Source organism: Gorilla gorilla, chromosome 7 (genome assembly GCF_029281585.2).
Source record: "Gorilla gorilla gorilla isolate KB3781 chromosome 7, NHGRI_mGorGor1-v2.1_pri, whole genome shotgun sequence".
Classification (NCBI taxonomy): domain Eukaryota; kingdom Metazoa; phylum Chordata; class Mammalia; order Primates; family Hominidae; genus Gorilla; species Gorilla gorilla.
In genome coordinates this window covers 6,704,364-6,719,996 of record NC_073231.2, presented here as the reverse complement: position 1 = coordinate 6,719,996, position 15,633 = coordinate 6,704,364, and the positions used below count along the sequence as shown (strand labels likewise).

The window sequence follows — 15,633 nt, the reverse complement described above, 5'->3', positions numbered from 1 at the left end:
GTAACATGTTTACAATGTCTGCAATCACACAGGAGAATGGGTCTTTTTCACCTGTTGTATTATAGACGCGTGTGTTGCATGATGTCTCACTAACCCTTCAAGTCCACTCATTCTTCCTGAGGGTCATTTCCTACGCAGTTCATAAATGTAGACTTGTAGATGAGTTAAAGTTTGTGTGCTTAAGATTTTAAACCATAGTGGTTTCACAAAGAAGGAATAAGTGTGCCTCAAAGAAAATAGATCTTTGTATCTACTTGAAAAGAAATTTGGTCACAGAAGTTTAAAATATTTATGTAACGGTTTTAAGTTTATAACGTATACCAAGAGTATCTTATTTGAGAAAAAAATCTTTTGAAGACATAAGTTTCATATCTTTTTAAAAATTAATAGACTTTCTTTTCTGAGCAGTTTTAGGTTTACAGAAAAATTAAACAGAAAGTACAGAGTCCCTTGTATCCTCTGACACCACCCCTGGGTCTCCCCTCTGTCAAAATCCTGCACTAGTGAGGTGCATTTGTTACAACTGATGAACTAGCATGATACATTTTAGTAATTAAAGTCCTCAGTTTGCTTTAGGGTTCACTGTTGGTGTTGTAGGGCTCTAGAAGTTTTAACAAATGTATAATGACATGTACCCACCACTATGGTATCATACAGGGTAGTTTCATGGCCCAAAAAGTCCTCTGTGCTCTGCCTGTTCATCCCTCTCTTCACGCAAACTCCAGTAACCCCCAATCTTTTTACTGTCTTCATGGTTTTCCTTTCCAACAAATGTCGTAGAGTTGGAATCACACAGTATGTAGCCTTTTCAGATGGGCTTCTTTCACTTAGTAGTGTGCATTTGTATTAGTTCATTCTCATGCTGCTAACAAAGACATACATGAGACTGGGTAATTTATAAAGGAAAGCAGTTTAATGGACTCACAGTTCTGTGGGCTGGGGAGGCCTCAGGAAACTTACAATCATGGTGAAAGGGGAAGCAAACAGGTCCTTCTTCACATGGTGACAGAAAGGAGAAGTTCTGAGCAATGGGGAAAAGTCCCTTATAAAACCATCAGATCACGTGAGAACTCACTCACTATCACCAGAACAGCAGCATGGGGGTAGCTGCCCCCATGATTCAATTACCTCCCACCGGGCCCCTCGCATGACATATGGGGATTATGAGAACTACAGTTCAAGATGAGATTTGGGTGAGGCCACAGCCAAACCATATCAACATTCAAGGTTCCTACATGCCTTTTTGTGGCCATGATAGCTCATTTGTTTGTCTCTAAAACAGAGAAAAGGAGAAAGAAAGACAAAGTCTTGCTCTGGCATCCAGGCTGAAATGCAGTGGCATGGTCATAGCTCACTGTAACCTTGAACTCTACTCCAACAATCCTCCTGCCTCAGCCTCCTGAGTAGCTAGTACTATGGGTGTGCATTACCATGCCTGGCTAACTTTTTTGGTTTTGAAACAGGATCTCACTATGTTGCCCAGGCTGGACTTGAACTCCTGGCCTCAAACAATCCTCCAGCCTTGGTTTTCTAAAGTGTTAAGATTACAAATGTGAACCACGGCCCCTCGCCTCCCTTCTTTATATCACTGAATAACATTCCATTGCACGAATGTACCACAGCTTGTTTATTCATTCACCTATTAAAGAAATATTCGTTGCTTCCAACTCTTGCCAATTATGAAGAAAGCTACTATACACATCCATGTGAAGGATGAAGTAGAGAATATGGGTAGAGAAATGAGCCATAATACAGGCCTCGGCGATGTGCAGGAAGAGACAGATGAAGAATATTGAGGCACCGTTAGCGTGGAGGTAGCGGATGATTCAGCCATAGTTTACGTCTCGGGTGATGTGGGCGATCGATGAGAAGGCGGTTGAAGCGTCTGGTGAGTAGTGTATGGCTAGGAATAGTCCTGTAGTGATTTGAAGGATTAGGCAGGTGCCAAGAAGTGAGCTGAAGTTTCATCATGTGGAGATGTTGGATGGGGTGGGAAGGTCAATAAATGAGTGGTTGATTAGTTTTACTAGTGGATTAATTTTGCGTATTGGGGCCATTAGTGTTCTTGTAGTTGAAATACAACGGTGGTTTTTCATATCATTGGTCGCGGTTGTAGTCCGTGAGAGAATAATGACATATGCTTTATTTTTATTGAGTGTGGGTTTAGTAATAGGGTTTGTGGGGTTTTCTTCTAAGCCTTCCCCTTATTTATGGGGCTTTAGTGTTGATTGTTAGTGGTGTGATTGGGTGTATTATTATTTTAAATTATGGGGGAGGTTATATAGGTTTAATGGTTTAATTTATTTGGGGGGAATGATGGTCGTTTTTGGGTACACTACAGCGATAGCTATTGAGTATCCTGAGGCATGGGGGTCAGGGATTGAGGTCTTGGTAAGTGTTTTATTGGGGTTAGCGATGGAGGTGGGGTTAGTGTTATGGGTGAAAGAATATGATGGAGTGGTGGTTGTGGTAAATTTTAATAGTGTGGGAAGTTGAATAATTTATGAGGGGGAGGGGCCAGGATTGATTCGGGAAGATCCTATTGGTGCGGGGGCTTTGTATGACTATGGGCGTTGATTGGTAGTGGTTACTGGTTGAACGTTGTTTGTTGGTGTATATATTGTAATTGAGATTGCTCGGGGTAATAGATTATGTAATTAGAAGAAGGGTTAGGACAAGTGGGAAGAAGAAAGAGAGGAAGTATAGTTTGATTATGCCTTTTTGGGTTGAGGTAGTAATGGAGGCGGAGATTTGGTATTGTGAAATTGTTTTGGGTGATAGTTTTTCTAGTCAAGTTAGGTCTAGAAGGAGTAGGGGTAGATTTTGACTTGTAAGGAGGCCTACGTAGGGGATTGTGTGGTGTATAATATTGGGGTAGAATCCAAGCATGTTGGAGAAGTAAAATGTATATAGTGGGGATTTTATTTTGAGCTTGTTGGTTAGGTATTTGAGGTCTAGGGCTGTTAGGAGTCCCAGGGAAGTGATGCCTAGGGCTGTGAGTTTTAAGTAAAGTGGGATTGTCATTTGGGGAATAGATGTGGGGGGAATATTGTTGGTGATGAGAAACCCTGCAGACATGGTTCCGATTGTCAGGTGTTTGATGGGCTTTAATAGGGTGGGGTTGTTTTCGTTAATGTTGGTAAGGGTTGGGAAGCGAGGTTGACCCGTTAGGGTGAGAAGGACTATTCGAGTGCTATAGGCGCTCGTTACGGAGGTGGCAATGAGAGTAATAGATAGGGCTCAGGCGTTTGTGTATGATATGTTTGCAGTTTTGATGATGAGGTCTTTGGAGTAGAAGCCTGTGAGAAAGGGCATTCCTGCTAGTGCTAGGCTGCCAATGGTGAGGGAGGTTGAAGTGAGGGGTATGGTTTTGAGCAGACCTCCTATTTTTCGGATGCCCTGTTCATTGTTGAGGTTGTGGATGATAGATCCTGAGCATAAAAATAACATGGCTTTGAAAAAGGCGTGGGTGCAGATGTGTAGGAATGCTAGGTATGGTTGGTTGATGCCGATTGTGACTACTATGAGTCCTAGTTGGCTCGAGGTGGAGATGGCCACGATTTTTTTGATGTCATTTTGTGTGAGAGCGCAGACTGCTGCGAACAGAGTGGTGATAGCGCCTAGGCATAGTGTAAGAGTCTGAGTTGGTGGGCTGTTTTCTGCCAGGGGTTGGAAGCGGATGAGTAGGAAGACCCCCACTACAACTATAGTGCTTGGGTGGAGTAGGGCTGAGACAGGGGTAGGGCCTTCCATGGCTCAGGGGAGTTAGGGGTGAAGGCCTAATTGGGCCGATTTGCCTGCTGCTGCTAGGAGGAAGCCTAGTAGTGGGATGAGGCTGGGGTTGGCACTTAAGAGGGATATTTGTTGTGGGTCTCATGAGTTGGAGTGTAGGAAAAATCATGCTAGGGCTAGGATAAAACCGATGTCGCCGATACGGTTGTATAGGATTGCTTGGATGGCTGCTGTGTTGGCATCTGTTCGAGCATACCATCAGCCAATAAGCAGGAAGGACATGATCTCCACGCCTTCTCAGCCGATGAAGAGTTGGAATAGGTTGTTAGCGGTGACTAGGATTAGTATGGTGATTAGGAAAATAAGCAGATATTTGAAGAATTGATTGATGTTTGGGTCTGAGTTTATGTACCATAGTGAGAATTCTATGATGGATCACGTGGTGAACAGTGCTACAGGGATAAATATTATGGGGAAGTAATCTAGTTTAAAGCTCAGGGAGAGTTGAATTATTTGGGTTGTTGCTTAGTGTCAGTTTGAGATAATAACTTCTTGATCTAGGCATATGAACACTGTTGTGGGGAAGAGACTAATAACAAAGGTGAGTGTGATAATGGATTTTACATAGTGGGGGTACGAATTTTTTTTGTTAGGGTTAATGAAAGTGGTAAGGATGGGGGGAATTAAGGAAGTTAGGGCTAGGGTGGTTATGGTAGTATACATGGTTATTACTTTTATTTGGAGTTGCACCAAAATTTTGGGGGCCTAAGACCAATGGATGGCTGTTATCCTTTAAAAGTTGAGAAAGCCATGTTGTTAAACATGGGAATATGAGTTAGCAGTTCTTCTGAGCTTTCTCGGTAAATAAGGGGTTATGAGCCTCTGTTGTCAGATTCACAATCTGACGTTTTGGTTAAACTATATTTACAGGAGGTAAATCCAGTAATAATATCGGGGTTGAGGGATAGAAGGAGGATGGGGGATAGGTGTGTAAATATGAGAGTGTTTTCTCGTGTAAATGAGGGTTTTATGTTGTTAATGTGATGTGTGAGTAAGCCTCACTGTGTTGCGGTAAATATATAGAGGGAGTATAGGGCTGTGATTAGTATGTTAAGTCCTGTAAGTAGGAGGGTGATATTTGACCAGGAGAATGTGGTTACTAGTACGGAGAGTTCTCCTAGCAGGTTAATGGTGGGGGGCAAGGCGAGGTTAGTGAGGCTTGCTAGAAGTCATCAAAAGGCTATCAGTGGGAGCAGGGTTTGAAGTCCTTGAGAGAGAATTATGATGCCGCTCTGGGTTCGTTCGTAGTTTGAGTTTGCTAGGCAGAATAGTAATGAGGATGTAAGTCCGTGGGCAATTATGAGAATGACTGCGCCAGTGAAGCTTCAGGGGGTCTGGATAAGAATGGCTGTTACTACAAGGGCTATGTGGCTAATTGAAGAGTATGCAATGAGTGATTTTAAATCTGTTTGTCGCAGGCAGATGGAGCTTGTTATGATTATGCCTCATAGGGACAGTACGAGGAAGGGGTAAGCTATGTGTTTTGTCAGGGGGCTGAGAATGAGTGTGAGGCGTATTATGCCATAGCCACCTAATTTTAAGAGTACTGCAGCAAGTACTATTGAGCCAGCAATGGGGGCGTCAACATAGGCTTTAGGGAGTCATAGGTGGAGTCCGTAAAGGGGTATTTTTACTATGAAAGCTATTGCGTATGCCAGTCATATTAAGTTATTAGCTCAGGAGTTTGATAGTTCTTGGGCAGTAAGGGTGAGTAGTAAAATATTCAGTGAGCCCAGGGTGTTGTGGGTGTGGATTAATGCGATGAGTAGGGGGAGGGAGCCTACTAGGGTGTAGAATAGGAAGTATGTGCCTGCGTTCAGACGTTCTGGTTGGTTGCCTCATCGGGTGATGATAGCTAGGGTGGGGATAAGTGTGGCTTCGAAGAAGATATAGAATATGATTAGCTCTGTGGCTGTGAATGTTATAATCAAGGAGGTTTGGAGGGAGATTAGTATAGAGAGGTAGACTTTTTTTCGTGATAGTGGTTCGTTGGATAGGTGGCGTTGGCTTGCTATGATTGTGAGGGGCAGAAGTCAGGTAGTCAATATTAGGAGGGGGGTCGTTAGGGGGTCGGAGGAGAAAGACAGGGAGTAGTTAAATAGATTGTTGGGGGATGATGCTAATAATTAGGCTGTGGGTGGTTGTGTTGATTCAAATTATATGTTTTTTGGAGAATCATGATTGTTGGGATAATTAGAGAAATGGGCGCACCTCACTCCAGGTCCTATGGGCCACCATAGGAGACTCTGTCTCAAAAAATAAAAAAATAAAAAAAATAAAGGTAGGTTTCTTTCTATTTTCTGTCTTTCCTTTTCTCTTTCTAGTATAATTAGGGTTTTTGTTTGTTGTTACTTTGTTACTTTTTGTTGTTGAAATTCAATAACTTAGATGTTACTATTCTTATTTTGGTTACACTTGATATTTTATATTGCACACTTAAATTAACCAAGTATAAAGTAAAATTATACTTGCTGCTTTCACAAAATATAAAATCTTAGGCATTTTAATTCTTATTTCTTTCTCTTGAGTTATGACTTGTTGTGTTTTTTCTGTCCAATATTTTAATTTCGTGTTTCTAGGAACATAGAATTGTAGACATCATTACTTTTCTTCTCTTCAACGATATTTGTTTTTATTTATAAGCAAGTTTATAAGTTTGTTTGCTTGCCACTTCCTCCTTTACCTCAGATATTCCTCCTGGGATCATTTTCCTTCTTCTTGAAGTGTGTTCCTTATAACTTTTCATGTTAAAATCTGTTGTGGTTATATTACAATGCCTTATTCATCATAATTGCTGAAAAAGTAACTACTTAGAGCTGTTTATCTCCACACTATTCCATTGCCTCTGCCACTTATTGTTCCTCTTGAGAGTCCTCTGTATGTTAATTTTCAGGCTTTTCTGAGTAACACATAGTTTGTTTTCATTCTCTGCTTGCTTTTAAGAATTTCTGTTTTGATGTCCTGCAGTTAAGGACTACTTCCTCCCCTCCCAGGTTTCAGTGGGAACCATTTGAAGGACAGGACTTGACAACAGTCCAGGAGTAACAGGTTTTCCACCCCACCCCACTGAGACAGAATCACACAAGAGTGGTGACTTCACCCTGCCCAGCAAAAAATGTTCAACACTCACAAACACACAGGAATCCAGTGAAGGCCATGTGAGCAACAACTAATGAGACACTTTCACCTTTCCCAGCAAGAAAGGTAGCAATGGGAACTAGTGAGGAGCCAGAAATTCTACCCTGGCCAGAAGTTACAAGCAGTAACCCTCACTGGCTGTCAATAGAGGAAGCTGGACGTCTACCCTCACCTGATGGTAGTGAGTAGCACCTGTCCTTCACATATTAAACAGTGTCAAGAGAAATAGCTAAAATAAGGAAATGAGTAAGACAACGCTATATAACACAACCTCCAAAGCATACAAATTTCAATGAAAAAAATCATTCATCATACCAAGAACCAGGGAGTTCTCAATAGAATGTTTAAAAATGAATAGATACCAACACTGAGATGACAGATAATTGGAATTACATTATAAAGATTTTAAATAGCCATTCTAAAAAATGAAAAATTGTGAACACAGTTGAAACAAAATAAAGAAGCCTCATCAAATAGAAAGTCTGAGCAAAAAAACTAGAAGATATAAAAACGAACCAAATGGAAATTTTAGAACTGAAAAGTATAACCACAATAAAACACACACATGAACATACACACAATAGATGAGCTTAACAGCAAAATGGAGAAGACAGGAAAAAAAGTGGAAAAAATATAGAACAATAGAAATAATACTGTTCTAAATACAGAACAATAGAAATTGCCCATTGCGTAATATTGAGTGTCAACCTGATTGAATTGAAGGATGCAAAGTACTGTTCCTGGGTGTGTCTGTGGGGATGTGTTCAAAGGAGATTAACATTTGAGTCAGTGGAGTGGAAGAGGCAGACCCACCCTCTATCTGGGTGGGCACCATCTAGTCAGCTGGCAGCACAGCTAGAATAAAGCAGACAGAAGTTGGAAGAGTAGACTTGCTGAGTCTTCTGGTCATCATCTTTCTCCTTTGCTGGATGCTTCCTGCCCTTGAACATCAGACTCCAAGTTCTTCAGTTTTTGGTCTTTTGGACCCACACCAGTGATTTGCCAGGGGCTCTTGGGCCTTCGGCCACAGACTGAAGGCTGCACTGTCGGTTCCTCATTTTTGAGGTTTGGGACTCGGACTGGCTTCCAGGCTCCTCAGCTTGCAGACAGCCTATTGTGGGACTTCATCTTGTGATCGTGTCAGTCAATTCTCCTTAATAAAGTCCCTTTCATATAGACGTCTATCCTATTAGTCCTGTCCCTCTAGAGAACCCTGACTAATACGCCCATTCTGTAAAACAGAGGTAAAAAGCAGACTGAATATACCCTTAGGAACTAGTAAAAATATAAGAAAAAAATAACATTTATATTATGGAACTAGTAAAAATATAAGAAAAAAATAACATTTACATTATTAGAGGTCCAGAATGAGAAGAAAAAAGTTGGTCTAAAAAAGCACTTAAATAATGATTAAAATTTTTCCCAAATGGCAAGAGACACAAAACCAACAGATTCAAAAAACTGAATGAACCCCAAAGAAATTCACTCATTATAGTCACAGAGTGAAAAATATAAAGAAAGAAAAATACCTGAAAGTGGTGACAGAGTAGTAACACCTTACCTATAGATAAAAAGTAATTTTAATTACAGTGGATTTGTTCCTGGAAATTGTAAAGACCAGAAGGAAGTATTACATTTCTCAAGTGCTAAAAAATGTCAAACCAGAATTCTGTGTCCTGTAATAATATCATTCTGAATTAAAGAAAAAAATCAAAATATTGTGAGACAAAATATATCAAGAGAATATGTCTCTAGAAGGCCTATTTTAAAGAATAGCTAAAGGAAATCATCTGAAAAGAAACAAAATGACTAAAAAAGGAAACTTAAATCACTGGGAAATAAGAAAACAGATGGTAATAAAAAATATAGGTAAACATAATAGACTTTTTTTCTTCTCTTTATAGTTGAAGCAAAAATTATGGCATAGTTTGATGTTATTCCAACCATATATATATATATATATATATATATATATATATATATATATATGTATATAGTATAGATAAAATACTTAAGAGAATTATATAATAAATGGAGAAAGGTAAAGAAATTTAAATGAGGGTAAGGTTCCTATAAATCAGTCAAACTGGTAATATAACAGCAGTACATAATGTTAAGTTGTGTCTGTATAAAGACCTAGAGAAACCACTAAAAACACTATACAAAGAGACACATTCGAAAACACTACCAATATATCACAATAAAATTTGGGACCAAAACTTAACTCAAAAGAAGACAAGAAAAAAAACAGAGAAACAGAAAATATGGAGACCAAATAGAAAACAAAAATAAAATGGCAAAATTAAGTCCTAGTATAGCAATAATTACACTTAACACAAATGGTCCAAATACACAGATTAAAAGACAGTGTTACAACACATGACCAAACTCTACGCTTCCTACAAGAAACACACTTCAAATATAATAGTTTATGAAGGTTCAAAGTAAAAGAATAGAAAAATGATGTATCATGCAAGCACTAATCAAAGGAAAACAGGAGTGGCTACATTAATCAGACAGGGATACTGAAGACTGACAAAAGGGTCAATCCACCAAGAGGACATAGCAATCTTAAATATGTATGCCCCAAACAACAAAGCTGAAAAATATATTAAGCCAATCCTAATCTAACTGAAAGAAGAAATAGACAAATCCAAATTAAAGTGAGAGTTCAACATCCTTCACTCAATTAATAAACCAACTTAAAAATAGCAATGATATAGAAGAAATCAACCACATAATCAACCAACAGGATCTAACCAATATTTGTAGAACACTCCACCCAAAAACAAAAGAATACACATTCTTTTAATGTGTTGAATGGAATATTAACCAAGATAGACCACATATGAAACAAATTTTAAAAATAGAAATTATACAGAGTGTGTTCTCTACCCAAAAGGAAATCAAACTAGAAATTATAACAGAAAGATTACAGAGAAGTCTCCACACATTTGAGAAGTAAATATGATACATCTAAAACATTCAGAATAAAAATGGAAGCCTCAAATACATTTTTAAAACACAGAATGAAAATTAAAAAGAAATGTATCAAAACGTGTAGGGTAGAGCTAAAGCAGAGCTGACAGGGACATTTAAAGCATGAAATGAATACATTCAAACACAGAAAAAGCCTCAAATCAATAATATCAGCTTCTACCTCAAGAACTTAGGGAAGAAATGAGCAAATAAAGCCAAAACAATTAAAAGGAAGTAAATAACAAAGATAATAACACCCCCATGCCTCAGCCAAAGCTCGACCAGTGCAACTTCATCTAATTCACCTGTATCTTGCCCATCCCAGCTCCACTGAACCCAAATATGTCATGCTTTCATATACCAGTGAGCCCATGAGTGTGCCACTTCCTCAGCTTAGAATGCACACCCACCATTGTCTACCTGGTTAATTATTCATCAACCTGCAAGATTTCAGAGCCCTCAGAAGGGTTCTTTATCACAGGCTACAGCACACTGCAGAGTAACTGATTTCTTACCTTTTTCTTCCTCTTTGACTCAAAGCCATCTGAGAACAGGTATTACCGTCAAATTTATTAAACAAAAGATAACTATCAAAGCATATAAATACATTAGGGTGTGATAAGTGCTTCTGAGCAAAAGCTTCCAGATGCATTAGATACACTTAATAAATTATTATGGAAATAATTGCATTAAAGATACACTTCGCAGTCATGCAAATTGATACAATGATAATAAGGAGGACCTCTATAAACACAAAATTATAGTTTCGCCAAAGTTTCTTCATAATCATCAGTGGATTTTTTCATACACAATTACCTTCAACCTTCATTTCCTTGTCAAATTAATGTTTAAATATTTAAATTTAAATTTGAATTTTAAATTGAAATATAAGCACATTGAATCCTATTAATAATATAATTCCCACAATGAAAATATCACATATTTCCTACATACACACACAGAGCCATAAAACATTTCTAAGGAATGTATGTAAATATCGATGCTATCATTGTGTATATGACCATATGTGCATATTACAGGCTTACATAGGAAGGCAGAGACCACAGAATATAATGGTGCACAAACTAGTTTTGAGGGCATGAGATCTGGAGTTGAACCCCATTTCTGTTATTTACTATTGATAGAACCTTCCTGAGCATGATTTGCCACCTTAAAAACGTGGGCACAGTACTCAATGCCTATCTTATAATATTACGAAAACATTTTAAAGATGATACCCATGAATTTTTTTACCAATTATTATATTGATGTCACGTGATACTACTGGAACTATATTTATTGGTGAATGAAGCTCCTTTTCAAACTTTATCCAATTTCTCTCTCACTCACACTTATTTCCAACTTGTTTTGTCATATTATGCTGTAAATTAGGTGATTAAATCTTTTTTCACTTTGAAAAATATGGTGAGTCATTTATAGAAACATTTGTAAGATTGATCACTGGGGTAGCTCATAAATGATTTCCAGCTTATACTCCTTTTGTCTGCCCATCATTTATAGACAATTTAAAATATTACTGGCCAATTTAGCATTTATTAAATAACCCAATGCCTCATCATTAACCTTGAAAGAGAGTGGGGTAACCATTTTTAATAGGAATGTTAGAAATTCCTGGACCCATGGTTCCTGTTTGGCTAGCTCATGTAAAAAGCCTGGAGAAATAGTTGCTTTAAAGCATTATATTATTGTACTTTATTTTGAAAGAGCATTAAGAGGGCATTGCAGATATATCTAAGAAATGACAAATACAATGGAAAGAATATTTTTGAGAATTTTTAACACCTTAAAAATCTTTTCTTAGAGAAAGTAGCTAAGAAAATCATCTCTTAAACTTTTGTCATTAATAAAAAGTATTCTTACTCATTTGACCTCATAACTGCATATTTCAACCAAATGACTGTGTTGCTTAAGGCTGCAGAGCTAAGATGCTCGGAATGTCCCTTATCAATCATCCACAGAACTTTCAACTAAATTTAGACTGTAGAATCACTATCATCAGTTTTGAAATCTGAGAGGAGAACACAGCTTGAGTTTTCAGATTGCAGGTTAAAACTCTGGGAAAAGTCTTTTCATTTAGAAGCTAATCTTTGAAATTAAACTCAAGTTAAATTCATATTTCCCGTTGCACATGAGTATACTGAATGTTTTAGTTACCTTTCCCGGTCTGCCACCAGCAAGCTAGAGAAGACCTCTGTTTTGCAGGGTGGGATCTGAAAAAAATATATATATATATATATAAAATATAAAAATGTATATATATAAATATTTATTATATAATATATAATATGTATAAATAATACATATATATATTTCCTATTTTGTGGACCCTGCAAATGTCTGAACGCTCTAAGCTCTGAACGATTACTCCTATAAATACTCTTCAGTGAGAAAATATACCTTTTATATAAAATGATACTTTTCTTTATTACACAAAACTTACTTGTCTTTGCAAAACTGTAATCTAAAATAAGCACCAAAAATGGAAAGAAAGCATTCCTCCTGTTTCTGCGCAGTATCAGTGCCTTAGTATACCCTTTATCGTTTCTCTAGAGGAAGACACAGTTTTGCATTTATCTGCTCTATTTAATTAATATATTGTGAACCAGCAAATACGTTCTCAGTGATGATTTGGGGGAAGTTCTGGGATAGAGAGTTTTTTGAGTAAGTTCACATGGAGCTAATGGGTCCTCATTCATGTCGTTATTCTGATTCTATTTATGCTGTCCTTGAATACTGTACTAGGATCCTTGGCCTGTGTTTTCCTCCAGAAGAAAGTCAAGGCAGAACAGCCTGTCTTCTGACACCGAATAAATTCTCTGAAGCTTCTGCCTTTCTGACACCAAGGTCCTTATGCCGTAGATGCCCCTTGACTCCCTGTATTCCCATCATTCTGCATTATCTTGACGTCTTGCTTCATTTCTCTTGTAAGTTTTGCTTCTAACTTTGCAATGTGCATCTTACACTCCCCGTGTCCGCAAACTGCCCAGCCCTCCTTTCCTCACTGCAGCTGATGATGGGACACGGCTGTTCCCACAGAAATGCTCCATCTTCCCATCGCTGACAGACAAGCACAGCGTCTTTCTATTCTGCAGTAGGATGAAGCTCCCTTCCTGTCACTAACCATAAATACCCCACCCCACCTCCTCTCCCTGCCCAGTGACTTCTCTTCCTGTTTTCCCTCTCTTCTTCCCTGATCTCTCATCCATTAAACTGTCCCACCTAGCCCACAAACAGCTCACTCTTCCCCAGCTTCAAATAACAGCCCTCACTGATCCCCAAGTGTGTTCAGAGATATTCATCCAATCCTCCTGCTACGAGCTTCATGACTCAGCCTCCCCACACTGTGCCCAGCACAGAGAGCCCAGGCATGGACAGATCCCAGCACGGACAGCCCCCAGCATGAACAGCCGCCAGCATAAACAAACCCCATCATGGACAGACAGCGGCATAGGCAGCCCCCAGCATGGACAGACCCTGGACATGGACAGCCCCCACCATGGAGAGACTCCATGGTGGACTTCCCCAAGCATAAACAGACCCTATCATGGACAGACCCCAGCATGGACAGACCCTGGACATGGACAGCCCCCAGCATGGAGAGCAAGTCTGAAATCTATAGGGCAGATTGGCAGGCTAGAAATATAGGCAAAAAATTGATCATGCAATCTTTTAGGCAGATTGTGTTCTTTGGGAAACCCCAGTCTTTGGTTTTCAATTATTTGGAGGAAACCTACACGTGTCATGGGGGACAATCTGCTTTACCCAAATTCTCCTGACTCGAAGCCAAGTCCCTTTCACACGGTAACTTCACAGCACATCCAGACGACTGTGTGACGGAACCACAGGCGCCACCGCCTCGCCAGGCTGATGTAGAATCAGCCATTCCGCTTCTGAAAGGAGCCGAGTCCGCTCCCACAGGAGGTGATTCTCCCAGAGCTCTCCCCTTAGAAGGTGCAGGATTGTATTTGTCACGCCATATGGTCCCTAACCCCAGTGAGGTCTCCTGTGTCTTCAAAGTTGGCACTTGTTAAATGAAACATGCTCCAACTCATTTTGAAGCAAGGTAGGGTCCTTATTTAAATTTGATTCATGTGACTACATTAGACAGATTTTCAGGGGGACACCACACCGGGAGCATGACTCTGTTTCTGTGTATCTAACTAGATGTGTGTCTGCTAGAATAATCATTACAGTATCGTTCTTCCAGGAGATATAAGGGAAGGAAAATAAAAGGGTAAGTCCCATGCTTAGATAAAAGAATGGGAGGTGACTTGGTTTTAGGGGAGCATTTTGGACTTTAAATCTCTGCTGACAAGCCAGATTCCAGCAGAGGTTCTGAAACTCACTTTCTGCATGGTGAAATGACATAATGTACTCATAGCTCAGAATCCCCTAGCATAGAAAATAGCTTGCTTTCTTTTCTTGCCAAACTCCCAGGAACACACAGAAAAATCCTCTAACAACTTCAAAGCTTCTTGAACAAGATGGAAAGGGATAAACAATGAAACTTTAAGCCCTTTTGGAAATTCAAATCCAAACTGTTGATTGACATCAGACTCAGAGAGAAACAAATTAGGTTCTGACTGTGAAGCGGCTTATTTTATACATTCTCGTCTGGCATAAAGAAATTATATTCTGGGCCGGGCGCGGTGGCTCACGCCTGTAATCCCAGCACTTTGGGAGGCCGAGGCGGGCGGATCACGAGGTCAGGAGATCGAGACCATCCTGGCTAACACGGTGAAACCCCGTCTCTACTAAAAATACAAAAAATTAGCCGGGCGTGGTAGTGGGCGCCTGTAGTCCCAGCTACTCGGGAGGCTGAGGCAGGAGAATGGCGTGAACCCGGGAGGCGGAGCTTGCAGTGAGCCGAGATCGCGCCACTGCACTCCAGCCTGGGCGACAAAGCAAGACTCCGTCTCAAAAAAAAAAAAAAAAGAAATTATATTCTGACCTGGCTTCATATTGCCTATCAGTAAAATACATAAAACAACCTCCACTTAATCATGTTTAGGAAGGAATAGGATTTAGTTCCTTTGAAATTATATATTTGATTTTTTAAAATTTATGTATCTTCATTTGCACATTTGAACAGATTCTGTTCACAGTTATATTTTTATAGGTTTGTTATTTCATGGTAAGGAGGGGATTATAGCTGTCTTCCCTAAAAAAAGTATCCATTTTACACTATATGTGAAGGGAATGGGATGGAGTTGATATTTCTAGTTTATGTTATTAAAATAAATCGTTGCTTACCATCTGAGATTTCAAATTCACACTTTCAGTTCATATTTATAATTTAGGAAATCTGTTTGCAGTATAATTCACTGCCCTACAAAGGCATGCCTCTTGCTAATGAACTGGTAACTCCGTCTTCCTCAAAAACATATGTTTAAAAATTAATGTTTAATTTTCAATTTAGAAAATGTGTAAAGACAAAAAGGAAATTTAAAAAACAGCTCGAGAGATTTAGTAGTAAACATTTTTGCCTAAAATTTCTCGCCAATGGTCTCCTCTGAAAAGATTAATGCCATCTTATTAAAGACATTGAAAATACGTCAAAGATAGGATTACAGTTTTTAAATGGCTGTTTAATATTCATCTAATCTCATCGTAAAATTTGGGGGAAGTTCTGGGATAGAGTTTTTTGAGTAAGTTCACATGGACCTAATGGGTCCTCAATCATGTCATTATTCTGATTCTATT

General features: G+C 39.1%; 1 pseudogene; it reads right to left on the bottom strand.

The window, feature by feature from the left end:
- Positions 1-2,592: 2,592 nt before the first annotated feature.
- On the bottom strand, positions 2,593-4,464 carry LOC129524298 (NADH-ubiquinone oxidoreductase chain 5-like; annotated as a pseudogene).
- Positions 4,465-15,633: the final 11,169 nt, after the last annotated feature.